We start from the raw sequence: 14,766 nt of genomic DNA, 5'->3' as shown, positions 1-14,766 counted from the left end.
ATGGTCCGGACGGTCACCACTTTGCTTGACCATCATTAGACTTGGATGGCAAAGATGGACTCCATTGAGCAACAAATTTATTTTGTTCAGGAACAACTTGCCCTATTCAACACTAGTCGTGGTACTCCACAGGAGAATGTTACTGATGACTCTGAAGAGGGCATAAAGAGTGGGAGTTCAGAGCAAGACCCTGATGAGGATTAGTCGTGTTCTACCTACACATCCACGCTTTTATCCCAAACACCTTAGGCTAACCATTGTGCATCTTAGTCTATGTCTTGATAACCTCCCTAGATAGGTTGTCTGTGTTCCTTTTTGGCCTTACATGGTTTTGTCCACGCACTTTTTAACATTGATGAGATATCTCTAACCAAGGGACCCACAACAAGAGCCATGGCTAGGAGGATACAAGAGGAATGGGCCTCCAATGCACATACAAGGCCCAAGATGAACTTTACATGGGCCAAGGAAGATGTGAAGACCTAGCCTAAAACTCTTTGTTTGTAAATATTAGAATAGGGTTTATTTTTGGGCCTTGTATTTTGGGCTTTGTAGAATAGGGTTTTTGTTTGGGTTATGTATTGGGACTTGGAGGGTTTTTGGGCTTTGAAGAGAATTGGACCGAAGAAGAGTTGGGCTTGAAATTGGCCCAACAAAGAGAGAGAGTGCATTTGTGAGAGGATCTAGATCCTTCTTGCTCCAAGCTTGGTCACCAAGCTTCTCTTATGCGCCTAGAAGCAAGTCCCTTGTGACTTGCTTAGGTGGCAAGTCACACTTGCCTCATGCTCTCTTTTTGGCTCCAAATACCACATTCTGGATCCTTTTTCCCTCCATTTTTCTAGACCACTTGGCTCTCCTTTTCTACTATAAATAGAGAGCTTAGGACCCTTGTATTTTCATTCATGAATATAGTAGAGAAACTCTATTGAGATGACTCCGGACTCCTCTCTTTTTGTGAATCAACTTAGGCTAGAGTTCTCCTTCTTGGTTTCCTCTAGCGCCCTTCCTTGAGTGTTGGCCCAACCTCACTTGAGAGCTTCTCCAAACACCATTGTCGCACCACTTCTTCTTTCATCTTCTAACTTCCACACCTTCATCCTTCCCATGGAAGCTTCATCAATTCCGCATGGCTTCTCCTTGGCTTCCTTACTCTTGAAGATGGACTCATCATGTGGTATCTAGAGCCTTGGTTGATCAAGCTTGACGTCAAGAGATAAGTTCATCTTCCTTGTGGTTTTTCTTTCAATTTCCGTGTTGTTCATTACTTCCTTTGATTGTCTTATTGTTTTTCTTCTTTTCACCTCATTGGTTATATGGTTCTTATCATTGTTCCTTTGGAACCATTCGGCCATTGTGCTTAAGAACTCAACCATGGTGAATTTGTATGCCTTTTACATTTTCATTTGAGTCTTGTTCATTTTCTATTTCATCTATTTGAGTCATTTTAATTTTCTCATCCATATGTTTTGTCTAGAGTAATGTGTAGTTCAATTATGTCTTAAATTCCTTTGTTTAGCTTTCCATTTTGCTGTTGTTTTGCTACTGTTTTGCTGTTGTTTTTGGTTCATAAATACACCTTCTCTTCTCCCTTGGAGCCTTGGAAATGAACCTTCACATCTAGATAACCTTTGTTATCTTAATGTCCAGTGGGAATTTTCCTTGTGCTTGCTTAATCACCTAAGTTTCATTTTCGTTTCTAGTGTGCTTTGTGTGCTTTTAATTTTCGCATTTGAGTTCATACTTGTTAATTAGTTCTTGGCAAGTTCTTTAGAGTTAATTTCCATTGTGTTTCCTTGAGTTTCATAATCTTCTTTTGATTCCTTTAAGTTTCCTTCTCTTTTGTTTCTATTAAAATGCAAATGATCAAGCATAATGTGGTGGTGATTCTAATTTGTGGTGGAAACTAGATGTTGTAAGAGCTATAAAAAAAGAAAGAAAAAGAGCACAAAAAGAGTACAAGAAAGTGCCAAAAATAATCAAAAGAAAAGATCGAAAGAAAGTGGCAAAAGAAGTACACTAGAATCACAACCATCACTTGAGTTTGAGAGCATTTTTCTGTTGCATTTTACTATTGTTCCAGTTCTGTCTATCTGCACACTTTTTGTATTTGTTTTATCACTTGGCTATTGCAAATCTAGATCTGATTTTTGCCTCTTGTAGCTAAAACATAGACGAAAAAAAGAAAACAAAAATCATTGAAAAATGTTGAGAAATAAAAAAATCATAAATCGCTGAAGTAGAGGCTGAATTTCACGTTTTTGGACTGGCAATGGCTGAAAATTCAAATTCTATGCAGATTTCTAGCTTATTTTGGTTGTTTTTAATCCATTCTAGTGCCATTCTTTAAGTAATTCATTTAAGTGCTTAACTTGTTTCTTTGCCTTATTTCTAGTTTGTCTTTCTTTGTTAAATCTTTGAGTATGTTTCAACTATATTCCACTTGAGTTTAGCTCTTCTTTCATTTAAGCTTTTCTTGTTTTTCCCTATTGGCTTCTTTGGTTTGGTGTTACATTCTTGGTGGAAGATTTCTTTGGAGGTAACCAAATACTCAAGGTAGCATCCTAGGAGGTGGAAACCAAAGTGGAACTCCAAGCTACAAGTGAAGTTCACAAAGGAGAAAATTCAAAGCAAACACTTGAGTAAGACAAAAGAAGAAAGAAAAGAGTGGAGTGAAACACTTGAAGACTTTTAAAGTTTGCGCAAATTTGTGATTGTATTCATTTGAGTTGTATTTGTTCAAGTTTTCTTTCTTGTATCTCTTTGGACTAATTAAGTGTCTGGAGGGAGCCTTAGGTGTTCTCTCATCTCTTAATTAGAACCTTCTTAAATAGTAAAAGCGCTTGTAGACGGTGAGTGTGTCTTGCAACATCAAGCCTCACCAAAGTAGGCCGCATAGTTAGACTCCAAATCTTTTTGTTTTTTTTCTCTGTTGCTTAATTGTTAGTGTGTGTCTAATTCTATCTTAGAAGTTTTGTGCAATATTCTTTTAATTACTTTGGAAAGGAAAGACTTGGTAAGTAAGAAATCCAAGTGATTCACCTCTCTTTCCTGGAAGATAATTCAAGAAGTTTGCTATTTACTTCTTCTTTAGAATTTCTTAGTTAGCTTTTAGTAATCATGGCTAGTCAACCCTCCCTACATAGTGCAAGTGATTATGAGGATTCAATTCATAGTTTAAAACATGTTTCTCAACAACTCAAATCACTTGAACTATGGAGACAATAAGAGGCAATTTACAAAGTGAAAGATCAATAACAAAGAAATATGTTTGTGGAAGAATATAGACAAAAAATGGAGTTACTTATGATGAGGACAGGAATAATTGAGGAAGAGTCCATTACCATTCCTAAATTCTTAAGTGGCTTAAACCTTGATATAAGAGATAGAGTTGAGCTTTTACCTTACCAAGATTTGAATGATTTGGTGCAAATATGCATTAAGGTAGAACAACAAAATTGGAGAAAATCTTTTTCAAAAAGAAATCAAGCTCAAACTAACTCTTATGTTAAGAAAGATTTTAAGAAAGAAGAGAAAAAGGAGGAGCCACCTAGGAATCTAGGATAAGGTAAAGAGGGGAGTGCATCATCACACACTCGCACAAGTGAAATCAAATGTTTCAAATGTCTTGGTAGAGGTCACATAGCATCTAAATGCCCCACCAAAAAGACCATGATTCTTAGGGGTGTTGATAGATATAGCAGCCAAGATGAAAATGAAAGTGAGAGTGGAAGTGAGGAAGCCAACGAGTCTAATATAGAAGATGCTCACCCTTGTGATGGGGTCCTTTTAATGATTAGAAGGATCCTAAACAATCAACCTAGTCCACAAGCACTAACACAAAGAGAGAACATATTTCACATAAGGTGTAAAATTTTGGAAAACACTTGTTCTCTAATTGTGGATAGTGGCTCGTGTTGTAACTGCTGCGGTACTAGGTTGGTTGACAAGCTGTCTTTAACTGTCTTACCTCATCCAAAACCTTACAAACTTCATTGGCTTAATGAAGATGGGGATTTGGCAGTCAATCATCAAGTAAAGGTCAAGTTTTCCATAGGTGAAATTTGGTAATTTGCGATAGGTGAAATTACATTTGAATAAGATAATCTACATGTTTTATAAACTATTTTATTAAATCTGAAGTTGTTTTGTGAATCGGCCAAAACTCACCTGTGTTACATGTTGAACCTTTGAATGAAAATATTGATCATTGGGAGACGACCTTAGGTCACTTCCTAAGTACTACATTTAAACTGTTTTATTTGGTTGGGTACGACCTCGATCAACGACAACCATCATATGGTATTTAGAGCACCTAGTTCATGATTGGAGGTCTACGAGACATAACTGTCTTCTACTTATCTCTTATGTGTTTACTTTTTCTAATTGTCTCAAGTTATGTCTTGTGCTTAATTCTTTTAATCTATTTTGTTTTGGTTTCTTCATATGCGAAGCTCTATTGAAAATGTTTTTGCTTAAATTGATTCACTGAATTCGTTAAAATTTGCCATCAATCAATACCATAATGTTGCAATGTCTATATCTCTATTATGGTGCCACTTGATGCATTTCCGTTACATTTGATTTCGTTTTTTCATTACATAACTTCAATTTTTGAATCTTGTGTTTTGTCTTAGGTTTTGTGTAGTCTCTCTATATGTTCATCTTTCCATAGAGTTTTACGTTGTTTTGAATCTGTTTTGGTGAATTCAGGTGTTGTTAAACTGAGTTGTGTAGATTTTAAATCTATCCAATTATGTGTTGTTCATATTATGTGATGTTAAGTAATTTGCTATTAGATCATTAGCAAATATCTTGCAATTTCATTTCTATTTTGCTTCCACTAATTAGTATGTTCTAGTTGCATTTGAATGTGTGCAGTACCTAATTTTGTTGATTGTTCTTTGCCTTGACTGAGTTTCACGTGACGTAGTTTAAATCACATTTTATTCTTTTCATGATTAGGCGAGAGTCTTGTGCTTTTAAAATTGATGCATATTGTTGAATTTTTTGTAGTTTAGTCTATTTTTAGTTCAAACCAGAATTTGAAGGTTGTGCCATCTTTTTGAACTTGTAAACAAATTGGTGCATTTACAGTTTTAGCTTTGTGGTTTTAATGTGAACTCAAGTATGAGCACGAAACATACGACCCTCCCTACTCGTATCCTCACGCGAGAGTATCATTAATATGAACCTCCTCGTTCATATTAATCACGCGTTCTGACACCAATCACGAACCTACCCACTCATGATACGGTCAAGCATATCCTAGATCAGATCCAACACAACAAGCCATGCAAAATGCCTCATAAACGCACCTTGTCGCTTGCATTATCGCTTGGCAAAACTTAAGCGCCACCAGGTGAAATGGCAGTGTAGATCGCTTGGCGGTTCCACAACATCGTTGGGCGCCACTACACGGGCTTCCCTATTTCTTGTTATTGCTTTGTGGTTCACTCTGCACTACTAGGCGGTACACCAATAATGTGACACTACTGGTTTTAGGTACTCTTATTCAGTTCCTAGCATCCAGCAATTCAATTTTCAAACATCCAAAAACCAAAATATGCATTCATATACTACATGTACTCAAATTTACAACATTACAACCCATATACATCATTCAAGTATAAGCACACATCTATCCCTTTATAAATTCATATAAAACCATCAAAACAAAGTGTTATACCCCACACAATCCTAGACAACCAAACAATATACAAACTAGGAAGAACACATAATCATTGCCCCAAAATATCGCACGGGCAATAAAATAGTAATAATGATAATAATAATAATAATAATAATAATAATAAATAAAAAAAAAACAAAACAATAAAAATAATAATAATAATAAAATAAAATGAAACAATAATAATAAAACAATAATACTAATAAGATAAAACAATAATAAAAAAATAATAATAATAAGGCTTAATTCATCTTTTGGTCCTCTAATTATGATGTCGGGTTCATTTTGGTCCCCTAATTTTGTTGAGGTTCAATTTAGTCCTCCAGTTTTTTAAAACAGTTTAATTTGGTCCCTCCCGTTATCTTTGGTTAAACGGCGTCAGAACAGTGCACCTGTGTCACTTTGGAACAGAAACGTGGCAGGTTTTTTAATATCTGAGCATGAATGTACTGTGATGAGGTAGCAATGAATTATATTGAGGGAGAATTGGTGAACCCTAATTTCACGATTCATCTTCTTTGTTTGGGAGTTCTTCTTCATTTGGTGGATGTTGTTCGTGAATGATGTCAAGGGGGCAGTCTTCTTGTTCTTGGTCGTGTAATTCGCGGGGATCGCAAAATCCAAGCTCATCCAATCATGGTGGTGGCTTTTCCTCTCACGGTGGTGGCTTTTCGTCTCACGGTGGAGCACCATATTGCAACCATATTTCGTCTCACAACCCACTGACGAAAAAGAAACGGGACCACAACCCACTCACCATATAAACAAACAAAAACAAACAAAATCACACACAAAACCAGCAACCCTCATAAACAACATACTTTCAACAATAAATAAGTTAAATGAAACAAATACACAGTCAATTCGCTTCATAACGCAAATACCGCAGAAACTAACCTTTGAACTGGCAACGACGACGGCAAGCCACAGCCAACACGATAGCAAACCTTCGAATCCTTCTTCGTTTTGGTTATTCTTCTCCACCACTTTCCCCAATTTGATCTTGTGTTCGCTATTTCCTTCGCAACCCTAATCCTATTTCCTTCCAACCCTAATCCTATTACCTTCGAACCCTAACCCCCTTTCAAAACAAAGTAATTTTGTTTAACTTAAATCCACATCCACGTAATACACTGCCACGTAATGTACTGTTGCCACAGTATCACATTAAAACAGTCTGCCGTTAATTTTTTTAACGTTTTTAACGTCAAGGGCAAAATTGAACCTCCTTAAAAAACTGGAGGACTAAATTGAACCTCAACAAAATTAAGGGACCAAAATGAACCCGACATCATAATTAGAGGACCAAAAGATGAATTAAGCCTAATAATAATAATTAAATAAAGCAATAATGATGATAATAAAATCATAAATAAAATAAAACAATGATAAAAATAATAACAATAATAAAATAATATAATCATAATCATAATAAAATAAAATAAAATAAAATAAAGATAATAATAGTAATAATAAGGTTAAAATACTCCGTTGGTCATCATTTTTGTATCAAAATCTCAATTTGGTCCTCGTATTATAAAATTGAGGACCTAATTGAGACTAATAAAAATACAAGGACCAAATTGAGATTCTGGTACAAAAACGAGGACCAACGGAGTATTTTAACCTAATAATAATAACAATAATAAATGTGTCGTATTTAGAAGAAAAACTCTAAGCGTTATGCAATTGCAGATAATATCATTTAAGCAGGGAATGACAGTTCCCCTAACCTGGTTTCCTTGCTTAAGTTTGCAAAATTTCCTAGAGTTGCTTTTGTTCCGTGAGGGCGTCCACTCAAGAGCACGCACCAACGTTTCTTAGCCCCCGTTTACGCTCTCAAAATACACTCTCCACAACCCCTCACCCTTAACTAGGATTAATGGTGTAACAACCTCTATTTTATACTGATTATATTTAACTTTTTTGTTTAAATATATAGTATGAAGTAATTTTATGATTTCATAAGTAAATTGACAAAGGGCTTTATAGATGTAAAAGATGATTTTTTTTTTGTGTTAACTACTTCTTATTTTGAAGTTGTCTAAGTAAAAGTGTGATTAAGGCTTCATTAACCATTGGATTAGGCTGAAATTTTTATAGAGCATTCTTAAAATAGTTCTTCAATATGAACGGTGAGATTTTTAATTACAGGTTTATGCAAGGAGCAATTACTTCTGCATTTTAGTGTAAAAGTAAGGTCTCCAACTATTGTCCAATTCTGAGTTACCTTGGTAAATATTTTATTCCCGCTTCGTTAACTGTTGGATAAAGATGCAATTTTTATCAGTTATTAAGACATAGTACTAAAGTTAGACCGTTTGGATTTGGATTCATAGGTTTGTGGTTAGAGAAATAACTTTTGTAGTTTGAACTAGCGTCAGTTACGTCTTGTTTTGGGTTATTTTAGTAAAAATTAGATTCCAGTTTTATTAACCGTTGGATTGAGCTCCAATTTGTTCGACCTGTTTTAGAAACATAGTTGTTTTGTTTCACCATTGGGATTTACAAATAGAGCTATGTGGTAATAGATATGAATTTTACACTTTGGAGTAAAAACAAGTCTTCTAGAAAGTCAACAAGTCTTCTTGCAACTTCCATGAAGTTTCCTACAATGGGAATTTCGACCAAGCTTCTCTATATGGTCAAGATAAACTTATCCTCACTAAGGAATCTCATAAATTTACCATCACTACATCCTTATCCCTTTGTCTAAGATTTTTTCCTATAAATAGTACTTCATTTCACACATCTTCTTCAGAAAAATCCAAAACAATCGAGAAGGAGAGGTCTAAACTCTTGGGAGAAAAATGAAGTAGGAGAGGGAAATTATAAAGCCCACTTTTATTTGTCCTTTTATTTTTAAAGGCTGCCCCAACTATTGGGCCTAAGGGCTGGCCCAAAGAGGAAACAAACCCTAAGTTTGCCAAAATGCTCCATCCCCTATCACTTTGCAGAAACAGTTCCTCCATTCCTTCATAGAGCAACCGTAAAACCTCTGCTAGGGTTCTGAAGTTCAATCAGATTTGAGTTGGTTTGGCCTCGTTTTACCACGTAAGTTGTTCACGAACCCTTAACCTTCATCCCTGGTTGAGTTCTTCGTGTTTCCTATTAGGGCTCTGTGTAATTAATCTCGTGCCTCATATATGTTAGGGTTCGTCAGATCTTAAATCAGCCCGGGAGTGCTTGTACTCATTCGCTTCAGTGTCGGAGTTGTTTGGCTAACCCTTTCCAGGTAAGGGAAGCTAGACTTCACTATATCTTCGGTAGAATCTGCTTATTTGATGAGTATATGATGATTGGATGGCCTATGTGAGAATATAATCGGTTGAAAATGCCTGTTTGAACTGTTTGGATGTGTGCGGGTGGCTGTTACTCGAGAGAACAGTGGTGAGCATTGGTCTTCTCGCCTAAGCGAGCCTGCCTCGCCTAGGCGAGATTAACAGAGGCTCGCCCAAGTTTTTCCATGCGAAGGGTCGCTCAGGCGACTAGCTCTGTTTTTGAGCGAGCGAGCGTCTCGCCTAAGTGAGAATGTTCAGAAGTCACTATACCTGTATGTCGAGCTCTCGCCTAGGCGAAGGGGGCTCGCCTGAGCGAGAGTCCCTCTCGCCTGAGTGAGACCCTTCAGTCGAAGCGAGGAGTTGGGCGACAGTGCGTTCTAGTTTGGTGTTTTTCCTGCTCTTGGATGTTTGGCTTGCGTTTGATTGGATTATTATATAATGGCATGAGGGGAATGAATATGCATGAGTGGGAGGGTGTACGAGTTGCGAATGATGAACTTGAATAATACTTGGCATGTAATGAACATGGAATGGTTGGTTATGAAAAAGGCATGGTAATAAGATGAGTTGAAATTCTATATTCATGGATGGAATATGATGAGTTGGTATGAGTTTGATCTGGAACATGAAAGGGATTGGTTATAAAGGTTGATGTAATATATATATATATATATATATATATATATATATATATATATATATATATATATATATACACACACACACACACACACACACACGCATGATAAATATTGCTTGGTTGTCTGTATATAATTCGTCTGTGGTTAGTGCGTAATTTCCTTGAAATCTCTAGGTGAGATTTCAGGGTCGTGCTTCAGTCGTCGGGACGTAATTCCATGACCCCTGTTAGTGGGAATTCATGATGGTGCCCCATCTATATAATTGGGTAAGGATTCAAAGTAAGGTTGCATCCTGACACTCTAAGGAGTCAGTTAGTCTCAGTTAGAGCAGGCTGACTCTTTTGGTGAAAGTAGCAAGAGGCTTGAAACTCATTAAGGGCTAACCTTGTGTGTGGGGGTTTGGATATATTGTAACACTTGTAACACTTAGCTCGAGGGTGAACAGCTCGCGGTTGAGCAGAGATATCCACCACAAGCGCAAGCATCCGCTGAATCTGACCTAATTATACATATCCAGATGAGTCGAGTCGAGTCTTAGTGTATTGATTGGAAGGTCATAACATGCTTGGATGATGTGTGTATATTGAACTATGAAAGTATATTTGATTGCATGATGAAAATCTTTTTGGCTCTAGCTTACACTTTGCTTGTTTGAATTGCTTGTATGTTGTTCTTCTACCTTTGCGATGATCATCAATTTATTGATAGCAGCAGATGCGAGAGGTACTGATGGTCAACGGGAGAGAGACGATTCCGCTGCATAGTCTACTTGGGCTAGACTTCATGTTCTTGTTGGACTTTTCTTTGGGGCCATGGCCCATGTATTAGCATGTCTTTCAGATTTCTATATGATTCTAGTAAACTTTATAAATTATTTCTTTTTGGGCATCATGATGTGCCTTGGGTGGTAAGGATTGGTTTTTAAACTGCGAGACTGCACTAAAATAGTATTTAGTGTGATGCTTCCTTTAATTTCGTTTCTTAAATTAAATGGGGCGTTACAGAAATCCAGAATCTTGAGGTCTTCATTTTAGTCTTAGAGTATAATTAGCATCTCTAAGGTATGGAGGGTCTATCTCAAATCTCTAAGTCTTTATCTTAACAAGTTTTCTTTAAGTATAAAATTTGTCTTCTTGATTTTGAAATTTTCATACATTATCTTGAAATTTAGAGTTGAAAAATGGATTCCTTGGGTATGAAAACCTAGGGTTAGGTTCAAGAATCATCTTATTTGAAGCTTTACACAAAGAGTTATAAATAAAACAAGTTTGCTATTTTACTTATAAAATTTTGACGAAAATTACGTTTTAATTGTTATTACTGTTTTGATTAATTTTCTGTGAAGTTATTGTGCAAGAATGATTTATGTTTGGTTGTTGATTTTAAATTCTTTTTAACTTGGTTTTCTTTACTATTTTGAAAATTGTGACAAATTAGAAATACCATTGTTATGCTGCCAAAATTTTGTGAAAGTCTCAAGAATTATAAAGGTAATGCAAAAGGATGATTATAAATTAAAGTACAGAAATAAAGAATAAAAAGGACTGTATAGATAGTACAGAGATACATGGGTATAGAGTCAAGAGAAAGGTCTGATAGACCTAGGAGAATGGAGGGTGGTGATATAGATACCCTGGATTGACGTACACAATTAGTCGAGTATTCGAAAATTCACAAGCCTCGCACTCTATTCTCGATCGTCCTCTTGACTATACTGTAAGACCAGGAAGGTGGAATAACTTACATGTTGTATCCGTGAGAACGTTTAGCCTGCTGGCACTATCCATATTGGCCTAAGACCATTATGATTCGAAAAAGTCTAATGGCAATGTTTGGGACCCAAAGTATATAAAGAAAGAATATGAGATGAATATACTGATGAGTTGAAACTCGGAATTATACGAATATGATTATTAAAAGATTGAAAATGAGGATTTTGATATCCTAAATTTAAAAATACAAAAATGATTATTTTATTGATTAATTTGATTTTGATATTTTTGGCATGGTTAGTTATGACATTATGAAGATTTAAACTTTTGTGAAAATCTTTCATTCAATTGAAAGTCTATTCAAATGAACATACTTTGAAATGTTATGATGAAGTTTTAGAGTTAAGAGAAAGACTCACCCTTACTTTCTTTATTTTTCAGAGGAAGAAATTGGAGACCTAGAATGTAATAATGAGATTGTCTAGTTTAACTTTTCTTGTAACTTTGGATTATGTTAAAGCTACAACTGATATGGTGTAACTTGTTTGTCATGTATTTCAAACTAAAAGTACCTTTAGTTGGTTGTAAAAGTATAAACAAACTTCTGTTACAAACACTTATATGTATGTTAAAATTTTATTCACATAAATATCATGTATGTCTAACAGATGATACATTCGAGTGATGTATTATTATTTTTTTTTGTATTTGTTAAATGAATACAAATAAATTTTCCTTACATATGTAAATGATACATTACACAAGTAATAAACATCTAGTAGCACCGGGTTTTAGTTGGGGTGTTACATTAGTGGTATCAGAGCAGTTTATTCCAAGAGGACTGGGTATGGACTAACTTTGCTTGTGTTGTGTGTTTCTACATTCTTTGACAAATAAGAATGTAGAAATATTGTTATGAAACCTACATGGTAATTTAATTAGGAAATTTGTGATTTATTGAAAATATATTTTTTTCTTGTAAAATGAAAAATAAACATTAAAAAAAGGTATATAAGATGATTCTTTATGAAACTAATACACTAGTTTTAGAGAATCATGGCAAGTAGACCCAACAAAACAAATGGTGAACTCTTACTTAGAATGACACAAATTCTAGAAAATTTAGTGCGTGATAGAGGCAATTAACCAATAGAATATTGGGGTTTGTCTGCTGTCACAAAACATCACCCACCTAGGTATGGGGGAAAATTCAACCGAGAAGGAGCTCAAAGATGGATATCTGAAATAGAAAAGATTTTCAATGCCATGGGCTGTCATGAAGAACACAAGGTTACATATGCAACATATATGTTGACCGGGGAGGTAGAGAATTGGTGGAGGGTTGTCAATCAAACATTACCACATGAAGGGGGAATAATTTCATGGGAAGATTTCAAAGCTAGTTTCTTAGAAAACTATTTTCCAAAGGATCTTAAAAAACAAAAAGCTAGGGAGTTTTTGGAGCTCAAACAAGGGAACATGAACATTGGAGAATATGCTTCTAAGTTCCATAAACTTATGAAGTATTGGCCACACCATCAAAATAATGGAGAAGAACTTTGTGCGCATTTTGAGAATGGGTTAAGAGCAGATGTTCGTATAGTAGTCAGTATCTTTCAAATTATTGATCTTTCAACTTTGGTAAGTAAATGTAGAATTTACGAGTCTAGCCTGAAAAGAAAAGATGTGGATATGTGAGTAGGAGGACCAATGAGTACTGACAAGAAATATCAGGTTCATGTCAACGAAAAGCCATATCAAAGACCTAACACTTTTCATCTTGGCGGAACAACAAATCGTAATGGCAACAATAACATTAATAATGACATAAAATGTTATCATTGTGGAGGACCACATTTGAGGAAGGATTGCAATCAAATATTTCCTTCTTGCAGCCACTGTGGAAATGCTGGACATCTTGCGAGCAATTGTTGGTTTGCACAACAAAAAGTTGACAATGCCAAGGGAATTCTGAAATCTACACATCATAATGGCACTAAACCAAAAATTCAAGGGAAATTTTCTCCATGAGTGGAGCTGACACAACAACCTCTAATGATCTCATTCGAGGTAAGTGCATCATAAGTGATAGAGTTATTAATGTTCTTTATGAATCTGGAGCCATCCATTCATTTATATCCTTGGATTGTGTGAAAAGTCTTGATTTTCCTGTCACAACTATGCCTTATGATGTTGTGGTTTCCACTCCTACTGATAAACCAGTTACTACCTTTGATGCATGCTTGGGATGTTCTATCATCATACATGGTAGAACTTTCTTAGTGGACTTCATTTGTTTGCCATTCTCTTGTTTAGACATAGTATTAGGGATGGATTGGTTATCAACCAATCATGTCCTTCTCAACTACAAAGATAAAACTTTGATCTTTAGTACACCTTCACAAGAAAACTCTAGATTTGTAACTAGAGAGGACTCTAAACTAATAAAAGATGTCAAAGCTTTTATGGTCTTATTTTCTTCTATTGTAGAAGAATCTCTTAATATGAGTAGCATTCTTGTTGTTAACAAATTCCCAGAAGTCTTTCCTCAAGACATAACTGAGTTACCATCAGAAAGAGAGCTTGAATTAACAATAGACCTAATCCCAAGGTCTAGTCCTATATCTATTGCCCCATATTGCATGTCTTCAGTATAACTAGCCAAGGTAAAGAACCAAGTGGAGGAACTGTTGCAAAAATAGTTTGTGAGACCAAGTGTATCCCCCTGGGGAGCACCAGTACTACTAGTGAAAAAGAAAGATGGTAGTATGCGAATGTGCATTGATTACTTCAACTCAATAAAGATATTCCAAAGACTGCATTTCGGACCCGTTATGGTCACTATGAGTATTAAGTTATGCCTTTTGGCGTAACAAATGCTCCTGCAGTATTCATGGACTATATGGATAGAATTTTCCACAAATTTTTGGAAAACTTTGTGGTGGTATTTATCGATGACATCCTAATCTATTCAAAAAGCCCTTAAGAGCATTCAAAGCATTTGAGGATTGTGTTAAGTTATCGAAATGTGAATTTTGGCTAAGTCAAGTCCAATTCTTAGGGCACGTTGTTTCAAGTGAAGGAATAAAGGTGGACCCATCAAAGGTTGAAGTAGTGACACAACGGGAACGACCAACAACTCCTACAGAATTCGTAGTTTCTAAGGATTAGTTGGATACTATCGAAAGTTCATTAAAGGATTTTCTTGTGTGGCTTTACCGCTAACCAAGTTAACTCGAAAAGAATAAGATTTCAAATGGAATGATGATTGCGAAGCTAGTTTTCAAGAACTCAAAAGAAGATTAACTTTTGCACCAATTTTAATTCTTCCCAATCTTGAGAAGAAGTTTGAAGTTTATTGTGATGCATCAAGATAAGGATTAGGTTGTGTATTGATGCAAGAACAAAAAGTTGTTGCATATGATTCAAGGCATTAAGACCTT

The sequence above is a fragment of the Vigna unguiculata genome, chromosome 4, assembly GCF_037176805.1.
Source record: "Vigna unguiculata cultivar grain cowpea cultivar isolate G323 ecotype 2 chromosome 4, ASM3717680v1, whole genome shotgun sequence".
NCBI classification, from domain to species: Eukaryota; Viridiplantae; Streptophyta; class Magnoliopsida; order Fabales; family Fabaceae; genus Vigna; species Vigna unguiculata.
This window is presented reverse-complemented; position numbering follows the sequence as displayed.